Source organism: Schistocerca americana, chromosome 8, assembly GCF_021461395.2.
Source record: "Schistocerca americana isolate TAMUIC-IGC-003095 chromosome 8, iqSchAmer2.1, whole genome shotgun sequence".
Lineage (NCBI taxonomy): Eukaryota > Metazoa > Arthropoda > Insecta > Orthoptera > Acrididae > Schistocerca > Schistocerca americana.
The window spans coordinates 233,312,178-233,324,945 of NC_060126.1; positions in this window are offsets into that span (position 1 = coordinate 233,312,178).

Below are 12,768 nucleotides of genomic sequence, written 5' to 3' on the forward strand. Positions count from 1 at the left end.
TTGTTTCCTATCATTCCTTCTAAATTAAAAGAATTTGCTGCTGTTGATACCTTGGGACCCCTTGTCAGAACATCGAATGGATTTTCGTACCTTCTGGTCGCTGTTGAACTTACTTGAAAATTTGTTTCTTTCACTCCGTTATGTAAAGCCACTGGACAGTCTGTATCCAACGCCTTTGTTAAAAATTTCTTACGTGAAGTTGGACACGTTAGTAAAGTCATTTCAGACAACGGACCGCAATTCAGATCTGCTGTTTGGTCACGCATGCTTCGGAATCATAAAATCAAACCTGTTTTTATTTTATTGTACTCACCACATTGTAACCCATATGAGCGGATTATGAAAGAAATCAATAAGCATTGCAGACTTTATTGTCACAGAAATTATCAGCATTGGGACAGTTATTTACACTTATTTCAAAGCGTGCTGAATGAAATGCCTCATGACTCCACTGCTTTACCACCTACTCTTGTACTGAAGAATGAAGAACCATCCAACAGAATCAGAGGCCTTGTACCTTTCCCGAATACACGTTAACTTCGACACAAAGATATAATTGATATGGCTATTAAAAATATAAAATCTGCAGCAGACAAAAGGAGAAAACTACACGGTAAAGCAAATGCAAAGAAATTATATATTGGTCAGAAAGTTCTCATAAAAGCTCATTCATTGTCACATAAGAAGAAACACTTGAGTCACAAATTCTTTCTAGTTTACAATGGACCTTACAGAATCCGACGTATACCACATGATAATTGTGTTGAAGTTGAAACTCTGCGTACTAGGAAGAGTAAAGGTTTACACCACATTTCACATGTAAAACAGTTTATTGAAAGATAATCTGCTTTTTAACTTTGTCTTTGCCACAAAAATTTTCACTTCACATTTCTAGTATGCTTTGTCAGACTTAAGAAACTGTTACCATGCAACAATGTTTGAAGTTAAATATCCAGTCAAGAACCAAGAGAACTTATTTAAACAGAAATTACGAATGCATTGTTACAGTGAGCACGTGACAGTGTTGTTATTTGTACATTCTTGCTTGTTAGTTGCACGATTACGTAACGACTATCAGGCTTACATACTTAGAACATATACTGCTAATGAGATTTTAATGCAACATTTTGGTACTTGAAAAGATACTCTTTATTTGAAGTACATTTGGTGAGATTAAAGATGACTTAGCATTTGGTTTCTTTGATAGCTACACGATTATATCACGACGCTACTAATATGTGACACAATTTACATTGTTGCTTTTGCGGTGTATCTGTTTTATATCTGCACAGTTTTTCTGTATTATTCTGGAAAGTAAAACATGTTTTAGTAGTAACTTTTGTGGGATAGCTACATTGAGACAGCCTTTTTCGTAGCACAACAATATGTTACATTATAGTACTTTCTTGAACACGGTAAGTTACGTAATAACTACGATATCTATACGCAAAACATTTCACTTTTGGTTATGATGAGGTAAGTACATTGACTTCAGCAGAACTTTGCTTACAGAGGACGATAACTACGACACTTCCACAGAATTATCTTATAGCAAGACGCACATTTAGCGCGACAGGACACGCATTTGAGTCATTAATTTTATACTTAAACCATTTATTTTTCAAGATTTTTGAATTACAAAGAAAGTTTCCCGTGATAACATTTCATTCCATTGCTGTAACCTGTAACACCTGAGGGTATAATTACATTAATCCTCAGGGGGTTACACACTTACTTTGTGTACCATGTGTCTGGCAAGCACAAGGAGCCCTAGCTAATATCGTATTTCCTTATACAACTTTACACATCGGTACCATATTTCTCTGACACAGAATTACACAGCTATTTGATTATTTTAACAGAGAAGCAAACATATTTTTACTACATCAGTGACAGATGTTTACGTAATTACACAGTTGGATAACTTCACACTTATGAAATTGTATTTTGTCTGTACTTTGTGAAGTGTTCATATTTTTTTTGGAACCATTGTGATATTATGAGAGCTTTGAATGATGTGTTTGGTATGGGATCATGATTTTAAACTACGTTTGAGGTAGATGACACTATTGAAATGAGCAGAGAAGTTTTGTTAGGTTTTGAAATTATTGCAGAAAGCTACGACGTTTTTGAGATTTGGCTGAGGTGTTATGGCGTTATTATTACGACGAGGATGTGTATTATGCTTTTGAGGTATGTTTATGATCAATGAGATTATGCTATATGAGGAATCTGATTATGCTATGTATTTATCATGATGAAATATTGAAGACGTGTTGATGAATATGAATATGTACATGTGTAATAAGGTATGGAATAAGGAGTAGTTGTTAGGGACTCTGTTTTATGAAAAGGATGTTGGAAACCAAAAATCGTATTTTAAGAGTTATGAAATGTGTGTATATGCGTGAATGTAACACAATGCCGCCGAAAATTTTTTAGGATTTTGTTTCTACAGGTTTGTAACGCAAATATTTCGACCTGTGAAATTTTATTTGTATCAAACTGTCACTGTAGCGGAAACTGATGTCGTAAATATTTCGGTAAGGAAGGTAGGTCACCCTGACGTAATGCACTGTAAGCACCCAGCTGTGTGACAGTTGCCTGGAAAAAAGCCATTAGTGTGTGCATTTCAGAGGCACAGGTGGAGAAAAAAGAGGCCATTAACCTTGCTATTGACATTCCTTTGTAGAAAGCATTGCAAATATGACACGCTCAAACTTGAAAACATGATTACACTATAGAGTTCTTAATTTATTAAATTTACTGAAATGAAATGATGAGAAACATTTCACGTCTATTGTCTTGCTAGTTGAAAGATTGTTTACTGAATTATGAAGTGCCATACGGCTAGTGAATGACGTTTCACGCCTTGCTTTGCCTATTTTGTTTAATATCTAGTTTCTAGCTGCACTGCAGCACTGATTAAAATAAAATTTTATAGATGTACAAATATAAATATTTTCTGTCTACAGATCCAGTAAATAATAATTTTGTGATATATTTCTAAAAAATTGAGGGAGCACAAAAAGACATTTCCCTTCACAGGAACTGCATACATAATTTTCTTTTCAAGTACTTGGTAGTTTATTTCATAGAATAAGTTTTTGCGGTGCACCACTTTAATTACATAGACATTAAGATGTGAATATACATTTCCCTTATCTGCATTGTTGTCTTTAGTCTACTATTTTTTCTGCATGTGGGTTTGTCATGTTTAGATATAAGTTAATGCATTTGCTGCTGCTGTTTGCCAGGCATAGTGCTACTGAATTTCACTTTCTATTACTCCGTTAAGCCAGTTTTACTACTGATTTATTTTTCTTGTTTCTGCACATTGGCTCATATTAGTTGTACTGTAGCATTTTCTCTGTTAATTTAGATTTACTGCTGCTTGCTTTGCCAATTTGCATTTTTTTTGTCATTGCTGTTTACGTTAATTGTTTTGTGCTGCTGCATTGCCTCATCCCTAATTTAGCATCTGGGCTCAGTAGATTTGAGTTAGTGTAAGAGGAGGTAGACTATATAAGAGAATGAGTTGCGATGAATTGGAAGAAATGCATTGAGAAGTTATACGAAAAAAGTACAGAAAGCAGGTATAGATAGGACTTTTTGGAAATAATGAAGAACGAAGGGTGATCTCCGAGATGTAAAGAAAGTTTTGTTTGCAGAATACTGCAGTAAAAAAACCCTGTCCTTTCCTTGTGTTATCCCACTATGTGTTTGTGTACCCTTGGGTATTTGTGTTCTTCCTGTCTTTATGTGTTTATCTGATGAGAGTTACATTGTAGAATTTTTCTGATAATATGTTATTTACTTTGTAAAGATGTTTAGATATTATTTATTCTGTTTTGTTTTAATGCTCATGTGTGAAGGTGATGTTTCAAAAGTTATTCTGATCTTTTATGCATTTACTTATGTCATAATTCCTGTAACACTGATGTATATGTTTATTTCTATTCTTTTGTAAAGCCTGTGTTACTACAAATGTTATCTGTACTGTTATGTTCTTTAATGATGTATTTTGTACCTTTGTAATTGTATTCTTATACTGTAAATTTATAATTGTACAGACACCAGTTCTTCATATTAAGTATCATTTGACTGCACGTGTTTCTGTTCGTCATAATATATGCACAGTATGTGAGAAGTTGGGACTGTTAATGCTTGCACATGTGTTGATAATTCAGCAAGGGACTGATTAACAGCATTGCTGGTTCTAAGTACATTTCAAAAAAAAAAAAAAATTGTGAGTGCACAAGTGGTGGTTTATGGGCTTGCTATATTGTCTGCAAGACTTTTCGATGGTGATTTTGCACCTGCACAGTCGCAACAGATGGTTGCTGGTCGTCTCTACAAGGACTACAGTGGGTCTGCATCTTTGATGGCCCACCAATGCCATTATTTCTACAAGTACCGCAATGGATCTGCACCTCTGGTGGCCCACCAATACCTTAATCTCTACCAGGACTACAGTGGGTCTACTCTGTGATGACCTACCTACCAATATTCTTCAAAACTTCGACTGACTGCTGTGGGTTTGCTCTGTTGTGGCCCATTACCTGCCTTCATGTCAAGAGTCAGCACTGTCTTAACGTTAGAAGGACAACACTACTTCTTCAAGACTGCATGGAAATCCACTACTTCCGTGTGTATTTTCTTTTACTGCTCAGACTATGAGAAAACCCTGCTATTTTACTGTGATGAACGATCAGGACTGTCTTTATGGACTGTGAGAAAATTTTAGCTTTTGACCAACATTGTGTCAATAAGTGTGTGCATTTGATTTCTCTGTTATTGTAATTGTGAAAAAATTTTAACAAATATGTATTGGGCAGTGCCCAAAACAATTTGTAAAAGTTTTTGTGGGGAGCATGGGGGCTATGTAAGTAGGCTGTTTAGGTTTTCTTATTGTTAACGCCACGTAGCGCTTTGTATGAAAATCACTGGCTGTGCTGTGTGCAGTCTGCGGCTAGTTTGCATTGTTGTCTGCCATTGTAGTGTTGGGCAGCTGGATGTGAACAGCGCGTAGCGTTGCGCAGTTGGAGGTGAGCCGCTAGCAGTAGTGAATGTGGGGAAGTGAGATGGCGGATTTTTGAGAGCGGGTGATCTGGACGTGTGTCCATCAGAAACAGTACATTTGTAAGAAGGGATGTTATGGAAAGTCAGATTGCGTTGCGCTAAAAAATATTGTGTCAGTTTAAGCACAGTCATGTCCAATTTTTCTAAGGGGACGTTTACTGATAGGCATAGTTAGCAAATAAAAGATTTTGATAGAGAACAAACAATGTATTTACCTTAATAGTGTTCATAAGTCATTATATATAGCAGTTCATGACATCCAGTCTTACAGATTTACTGTCTCTGATGGACACACGTCCAGATTATCCGCACTCAAAACTCCGCCATTTCTCTCCCCACATCCACCACTGCTGGCGACTCACCTCCAACTGCGCAACGCTTTACGCTGTTCACATACAGCTGCCCAACGCTACAATGGCAGACAACAATGGAAACTAGCCACAGACTGCACACAGCACAGCCAGTGATTTTCATACAGAGCGCTACGTGGCGTTAACAATAGGAAAACCTAAACAGCCTACTTACAGTGGTTCCACAGAATGTTTCCGCCTTAATGATGTCCCTTGTTCTGAGGGCCAGGAAGCTGTGCCTGTAACTCCTTCCACACCTCCGTCTGCATAGGCCGTCATGCCACTCTGCCGAGAGAAGCAGTTTCTACTACCTGAGCATGCGGTCGCACGTAATAAATATAAGAAAAAGATTCCGATGACAGGGATTCTGGTCCCCCGATGTATGATTCATCTGTGTACTCCGCAATGGATTTTGACGCTCAGCCGTGTGTATAATTCTGCTCGGTACGTTCCGTACATTCTTGTATAAAAACTTTCAAAGACTATTTCACTATCAGTCTAGTAATAATAATACGACTCAATCTCTCTTGAAAGAGACAATAATTGTGGAATCCACATTAATTGTAAATTAAAACGAGCAGTTTACAGGAACCTCCAATGACTTTAAGTTACAGAAACGTTATAAATTTTTCCCAAGAAAAGTTCCTGGTTAACTTTAAAGGCAGAATTCCTAATGCTATCATATAAAGTGGTAGCAGCTTTATTACCTGTCTCGTTCACATATTTATGAGGAAGGGCTTTTCCTTCTTACACTTACATAAAAAGTAAATACAGAGACAAAATTCGTGCGGAAATTTGAGACTGTCTTTAACCTCTAAGCCAACAGGTTTGCCGCAGTGCTGGCACCGGTTCCCGTCTGATCACCGAAGTAAGCGCTGTCATGCTTGCATAGAACTCGGATCGGAGACTGCCCGGGTCTTCCAAGAGCAGCTGGCAAGCGGGGTGAAATCAGCCCTTAAGAGGTCAATTGAGGAGCTACTTGACTAAGATGTTGCGGCTTCGGTCACTAAAACTGACAACGGCCGGGCGAGCGTTGTGCTGACTACACGCCCCTCCACATTAGCCGCTGTGGCTAGCCGTGTGATCTACGCGTCTTGCCACGGTTCGCGCGGCTCCCCCCATCGGAGGATCAAGCCCTCCCTCGGGAATGTGTGTGTGTGTGTGTGTGTGTGTGTGTGTGTGTGTGTGTGTGTGTGTGTGCGTGTGTTGTCCTTAGCTACTTTAGTTTAACTTAAATTAAGAAGTGTGTAAGCCTAGGGACCGATGACCTCAGCAATTTGGTCCCATAGGAACTCACACAATTTTTTTTTCCGCTCCTCATCCGCATCCAGTGAAGCTTATCGGTTGAGGATAACACGGCGATGTGTCGGTACCATTTTGCCTTCCGAGACCTGTTCAAACGGAGTTTTGACATCTGTGGTTGCTTACTTCTAAGTAAGGTGTCATGTAAAACAAGTGGATCCTCCTCACCGAACACCAGGGAAGAGTTCAGTCAGTCATTTCCACAATGAAAACTTCCATATAAACGAGAAAGTGTAAAAGACCTTAACACTGCATACTAAACCAACCCGTCGTGCAAAAGCCTTCATCAGCACTTTTGATGTGATACAGCTCAAACATAAATCATATACAAGCAATAGGTCTATTAAACTATTTGCCTGAGATTAAATTACTAGTATGTTACAATAAGAACGTTATATTTTTATAAGGCGGGGGTTGCACATATCAGATTTTTGTCAAAGGTGGTCGCAGATCGAAAAAGTTTTGTGTGTCTGCAAAAACATCTACATGAAACCACTGCTGTTCGACTGAGTCATTAAATTATCTGTTGAGAGCAACTATGTTTATTAAAACTAAGAAATAAATTAATGATGAAATACAATCCGCAAACCAAAAATGGATACCATGTTATTGAAAACTTTCTTGCTTAAAGTAAAAAAAGGTATCTTCTTCTTCTCGTTAAGCTACTACAACCTTCTGAATTAAGATATTCCTGAAGCATGCAATTAAGAAGTAAGTAATTTATGGTAACGAAAACAGGATGCTGCGGAAATGTACCTGAAACTTACAGCTGTACTGCAGTGTGCCATAAGCAGGTAATTCACATTTTCCGCAGGTATTCCATTACGTTAATGGGTAATGACAACCAGACCTCTAGTAAATTTCCTGTCGCTAGAGCCACTAGAAGCCGGTGTTCGGAGGGCCTCTCATGCCACTTGCGGCAGACTGATGATGATTTCCACCAAACCCAAAGTGACTGCCCTCATCGGATTTTCCCGTCAACAGATTTATGGAAACTTTATCGACAGTTTCCTCTTCCTCCGCCTACGATCCGAAAACATTCTTTGCGCTTTTTGAAGGCGTTGATACTGAGGCTTCGACGTCTAAATGACATCCTGCAAATAATACAACACGCCCCCATGGAAGATAAATATGTTATAGCACGTAGTTTGATTTCGTGTATCCTTCAGCTGGGATTACGTCTTTTCACTATTATACAAACAGCCTTTTTGGATGTCTGTGCTGATAATATATTTACTTAGCACACCTACATAACACTGCATTTACCTTGATGTGCTGCACATCTGGAACGTGGTGCCGAATAAACTTGATCTCTCCCGCTTACCAGAAGTTGTTTCAGATAAACTCGCGCGTGGTACTAAAAATAATGGAAGCAAATACACTGGCTTCATTTCCATTTTTTTTCTCAATCGATTCCGAGCGCATACCTTCTGCAAGTGATTCACAATATTGAGGCATTCTGTCTTCTTTAAAAACGATATCATATCAAGTTGTGGGTGTTTAAATTACCTAACCAAAAATTTAAATTTTATTTGTTTATACATGCATCGAATTACATATATGGGAATTCTTACCTCACTTTCCGTCTCATTCTCAGCATAGTCTTCCTGTAGGTGGTGCACCCACGACATAAGCAACTGCAGCGTCCGGCCAGTGTCATCTTCTATGGGCTCGGTAGCCTCTTGAAATACTTCGAGAAACGTAATTAGCTTGTCAATCACCTGATAATACCATCTCTCAAACAAGTGTATTTTTCTGAATTCACGTAAAACTGTATCAGTTTGTTCATGAAACATAAACACGGATTTTAGCAAGACACAAAAATTATTGCAGCGAATACCAGTGTGCTGTTTGACGGTAAATTGCAACCAAGAGTCATTCACATAGTCACTCTGTTTCAAGTTAGTTGCCACATTTATTGTTGCTTCCAACTGTGCGTAAACATTACTACAACATTCCTGTAACCATCCTCAAGGGTGTGGCCTAGAACAGTACTAAGGGAGTGGTTTTGTAGAGAAGGCGACAATAGTGCTTAAGGTCTTTTTCACATCTGCTTCCTGATCAGTAAGAAACGTAACTTTGGCTGATGGCCTGTAAATATCGCTAACTTTCTCATGTTCGTTTCCATCTCCTCCCGTATACTTGTAGCGCCTTTCTTCACATCAGACGGGAAAGCTGAAACAAACAAAACCCAAAATTTCCGCTACAACTCTATCGAGGTAGAATGCGTAGTAAAGAGTCAAATAATGCGTTTTAGTGTACATGCGTCTGCTCACATGTCAGTTGTATATTCGCACGCGCCGTCCTCCATATCCTGCGACACGTGGCGTAACATAGCCACACGGTACTCGTCTGCAGATTTTTTTTTTTCAGCAGGGTACTGTGCCGATATTTCTAGCAGTGTCTGTCCATTGAAAACTTACTTTCTCCTGCAGATGCGCTGAGCGGCTGCAGACCTATTACACACATTGTTACACACTTCTCCAGGACAATAGATTTTACTGACGCCGAAAGGTTGCTACTATCGATATCACTGTGAGCGGAAGAGTTTTATGTATTAAAGTGTCGCAGCAGGGTACTAGTACTACCATCACCGAGTAGCTTACGACAGCCACTGCACTCTGCAGATCCTACAGATTTGTTTTCATTAACTACAGCCTGCGCAAATTTTTGTCATATCATACTATCTCCTAATTTCTTCAGACGAATGTGGGTACTCTCCTCTAGTTTCAGAAGAACTTCTTATTTCTTTTCGTTACAATTTCTAATTGTTGAAAGTTGGAAGCACTTTTGCCTATTTGATGCATACGTATATCGGTCATAATAATGCACACAACACAAAAGCGCAGTCAGGAAAACCAAAACAGTTGCGAATTGATTAAAATCTGATCAGTTTAGTGTCTCCCGATAGGCTGTCTGCGTAGTACTACATTCCTCCGTTCCGAACGCTGTCCGATTTCCTGTTGCTCCGAAACCTGTTGACTCCAGCGCTCGGTTGGGCATCCGAAAGAGCCGCTGACCTCGACGGCGCATCCGAGACTCGTTCACTCTATTCCCGGTATAGTGGAGGTGCCGGTAAACGTGGCAGTATGCGTGGCTCTGCATGCTACTTTACGTTTTTTACGGCATGGATTACGCTCTCCTCATCTTCAGTGTGCAGAGAATCCTTACGTGGCCCAAACAAATTGAAGCCGTAGGAGGCTGGGCTGTAGAGCGGATGAAACATGATGTCCAACACAATTTGTTGATGTGTTATAGACTGCTAAGATTTGCGCGTGGGTGTACATTGTCGTGTTTCAGCAATATTTCTTTTGGGTTCTTATTACACCGAACACGAAAGAAACGGTTTTTGGTTTTTTTCAGTAATCACATGTGCGTCTGAATTGAAGAGTGACTATTTTGGCATCCACGAGAAAGACATAAACGCTATACCAAAAGACTGTAATCATGATTTTTCGAGCAGAATGCCTTGAATATCTCCTATTGTGGCTTCTTGGGGCGTCTTGTCACGGTCCACGCGGCTTCCCCTGTAAGTTAGTTTAAGTTAGATTAAGCAGTGTGTAAGCTTAGGCACCGATGACCTCGGCAGTTTGGTCCCATAATACCTTACCACAAATTTCCAATATTCCTATTGTGGCGATTGCGGGTGGTACCACTACAGTTTTTGTTTCCGACTCAAAGCGCTCCACGCAGGTTTCATGACATGTAACTATCCACGCAATAAAGGCCTCACCATTGGCAAATTGCTCCAACTTTTCTTCGGATTCTATGGTCTGTTTGAGCATTTCAGGAAACCACCTTGAGGACACCTTTGAATATACAAGAGCCTCAAGCATAGCGCGCACAGTTCCAATGCTACCGACAGCTTTTGAGTTGCGATGCATCGGTCTGCGTGCTGTGACAGGACGTTTCGATTATCGCCAATCATGGAGCTCTCTCTCTTTGCGATCGCCCAATAGTACTCTCATTAGCTGCATCAGGACTTGACGCTGCAGCAAAATGTTTATGGTAAATCACAACGGTACCTTTTCCTGCAGTCTAGAAATGAATTAGAACACGTTGGTTGTAACGAGCGTCTAACGTAGACACCATTTTCGTGGTGCACCACAACTCTGCCACCTGTCTGAATCACTCGAAACTATGTACATGTGCAGAAGAAACATCATATTTGGATCTCCTGAATGGACGTTTAGCTACATGTATTAATGGTTAAAAATAATAAAAATAAATAAATAGAAAATGGGGTATTATTATTATGGTACATAGGTTCGTAACGTTTTTCCATAGTTTACAACAATACACATAACTGAGACCTTAGTCATCAATGATAAATTCTCCATCATTGTTTACAACAGTCTGCCAACGCTGGGATAAATTTTCGATTCAGTGACTTTGACGTGGAGAACTCGTCGAGAAATGTTCGATCACATTTTCATCCAGAAAGGAAGTTCCTAGTAGGCTGTACCACAGAGAGCGGAAAAAGTGAGAATCTGAGGGTGCAAGCTCAGGTGAATCATGTGGGTGCGCAATGACTATCCAACCCTACTACTCTTCAGTAGTTGCGTTGCGTTTTTTTTTTTTTTTTTTCAGCCTAGTAGAACGCGGGCGGGCGTTGTCGTGGAGTAGCATCACTTCCTGCAGTATTTGTGGTCGTTGTTGTTGGATTGCGTCAGCAGGACGTCTCGCTTGTTGGCAATAAATATCAGCACTGATATACGCACCTCGAGAAGCAATTCGCAGCGCACCTCTCCGTCGCTATTCCACCAGGTGCATAACATTATCTTTTGTGGATGCGCGCAGTTCTTTCTATGGGGAGTTGCTGCTTTGTTTGGGCTCAGCCATTCCTTTAGTTCCTGTATGTTAGTATAAGGACACTATTTATCGTCCGGAGAAACGATACAGAATAAGAATGGAAATTTGAAAATTTGTGGTAAGGTCTTATCGGACCAAACTGGTGGGGCATCGGTCCCTAAGCTTACGCTCTACTTAAGCTAACTGTAACTTACGCTAAGGACAACACACACACCGATGCCTGAGGGAGGACTCTAACCTCTGACGGCGAGAGCCGCGCGGACCGTGACAAGGCGCCTCACACCGCGCGGCTACAGCGCGCAGCAGAATAGGAATGGTCCGTGTTGTTCACTATTCAATTGATGACGAGCGAGCAGAGATGTACATATGGGTACCCATAGATTTTTGTGATTTTGGTTTAGAGCACGTGTTACCCATACACCAGGTTTTTGAACTACCTCACCGCATGCCAAATACGCACTTTTATATCCCGCCTGGAAGGCGACGCGTGGGTAAGGAACAGGAACAGGAAAAGGTTCTAATCTCTCGGTACTGCAAATACGGTTTAAGCACCTTTACTAGCGGATAAACATATGCAAACATATTACATAACTTGCAAGGTGGTGCGAAGTTGAAGCGAAGTGTCCTGGCTGGCTGGACCTGATCAAATGGGCTGAAGCAGTCGCGGAGCTCGTAGACCTCGACAGCGCCGGCTAGAGGGTGCTGTCGTCGGTGTCTCTCGTAGTGCCAACCTAGCAGAGCGGAACTACGTTGTGGCATCGTAGCTATCGATACCACACGCACGGTGGTGGAATGATCACATTTCATTACATTTTCCAGTTCTAGAGCACAATGAGGTGGACTGTTGCGGATTAATGCGCTCACGTGATGTTCGTTAAACTCCTAAGGTCTTCTTGATTGAGTCACTAATGCCGCGCTCTGTCCAGTAGCACTACCCCCATACAAGGCGCAAATGTTTTTGGCTGCTTCCACTGGTGTCACCGCTCTACTGAACTGAAATAGAAGAATGTGTCAGAAATGTTCCGATTTCTGCACTTGGCACTCAAAAAATGGTTCAAGTGGCTCTAAGCACTATGGGACTTAACATCTGAGGCTATCAGTCCCCTAGACTTAAAACAAACCTAACTACCCTGAGGACATCACACACATCCATCCCCGAGGCAGGATTCGAACCTGCGACTGTAGCAGCAGCACGGTTCCGGACTCAAGGGTCTACAACCGC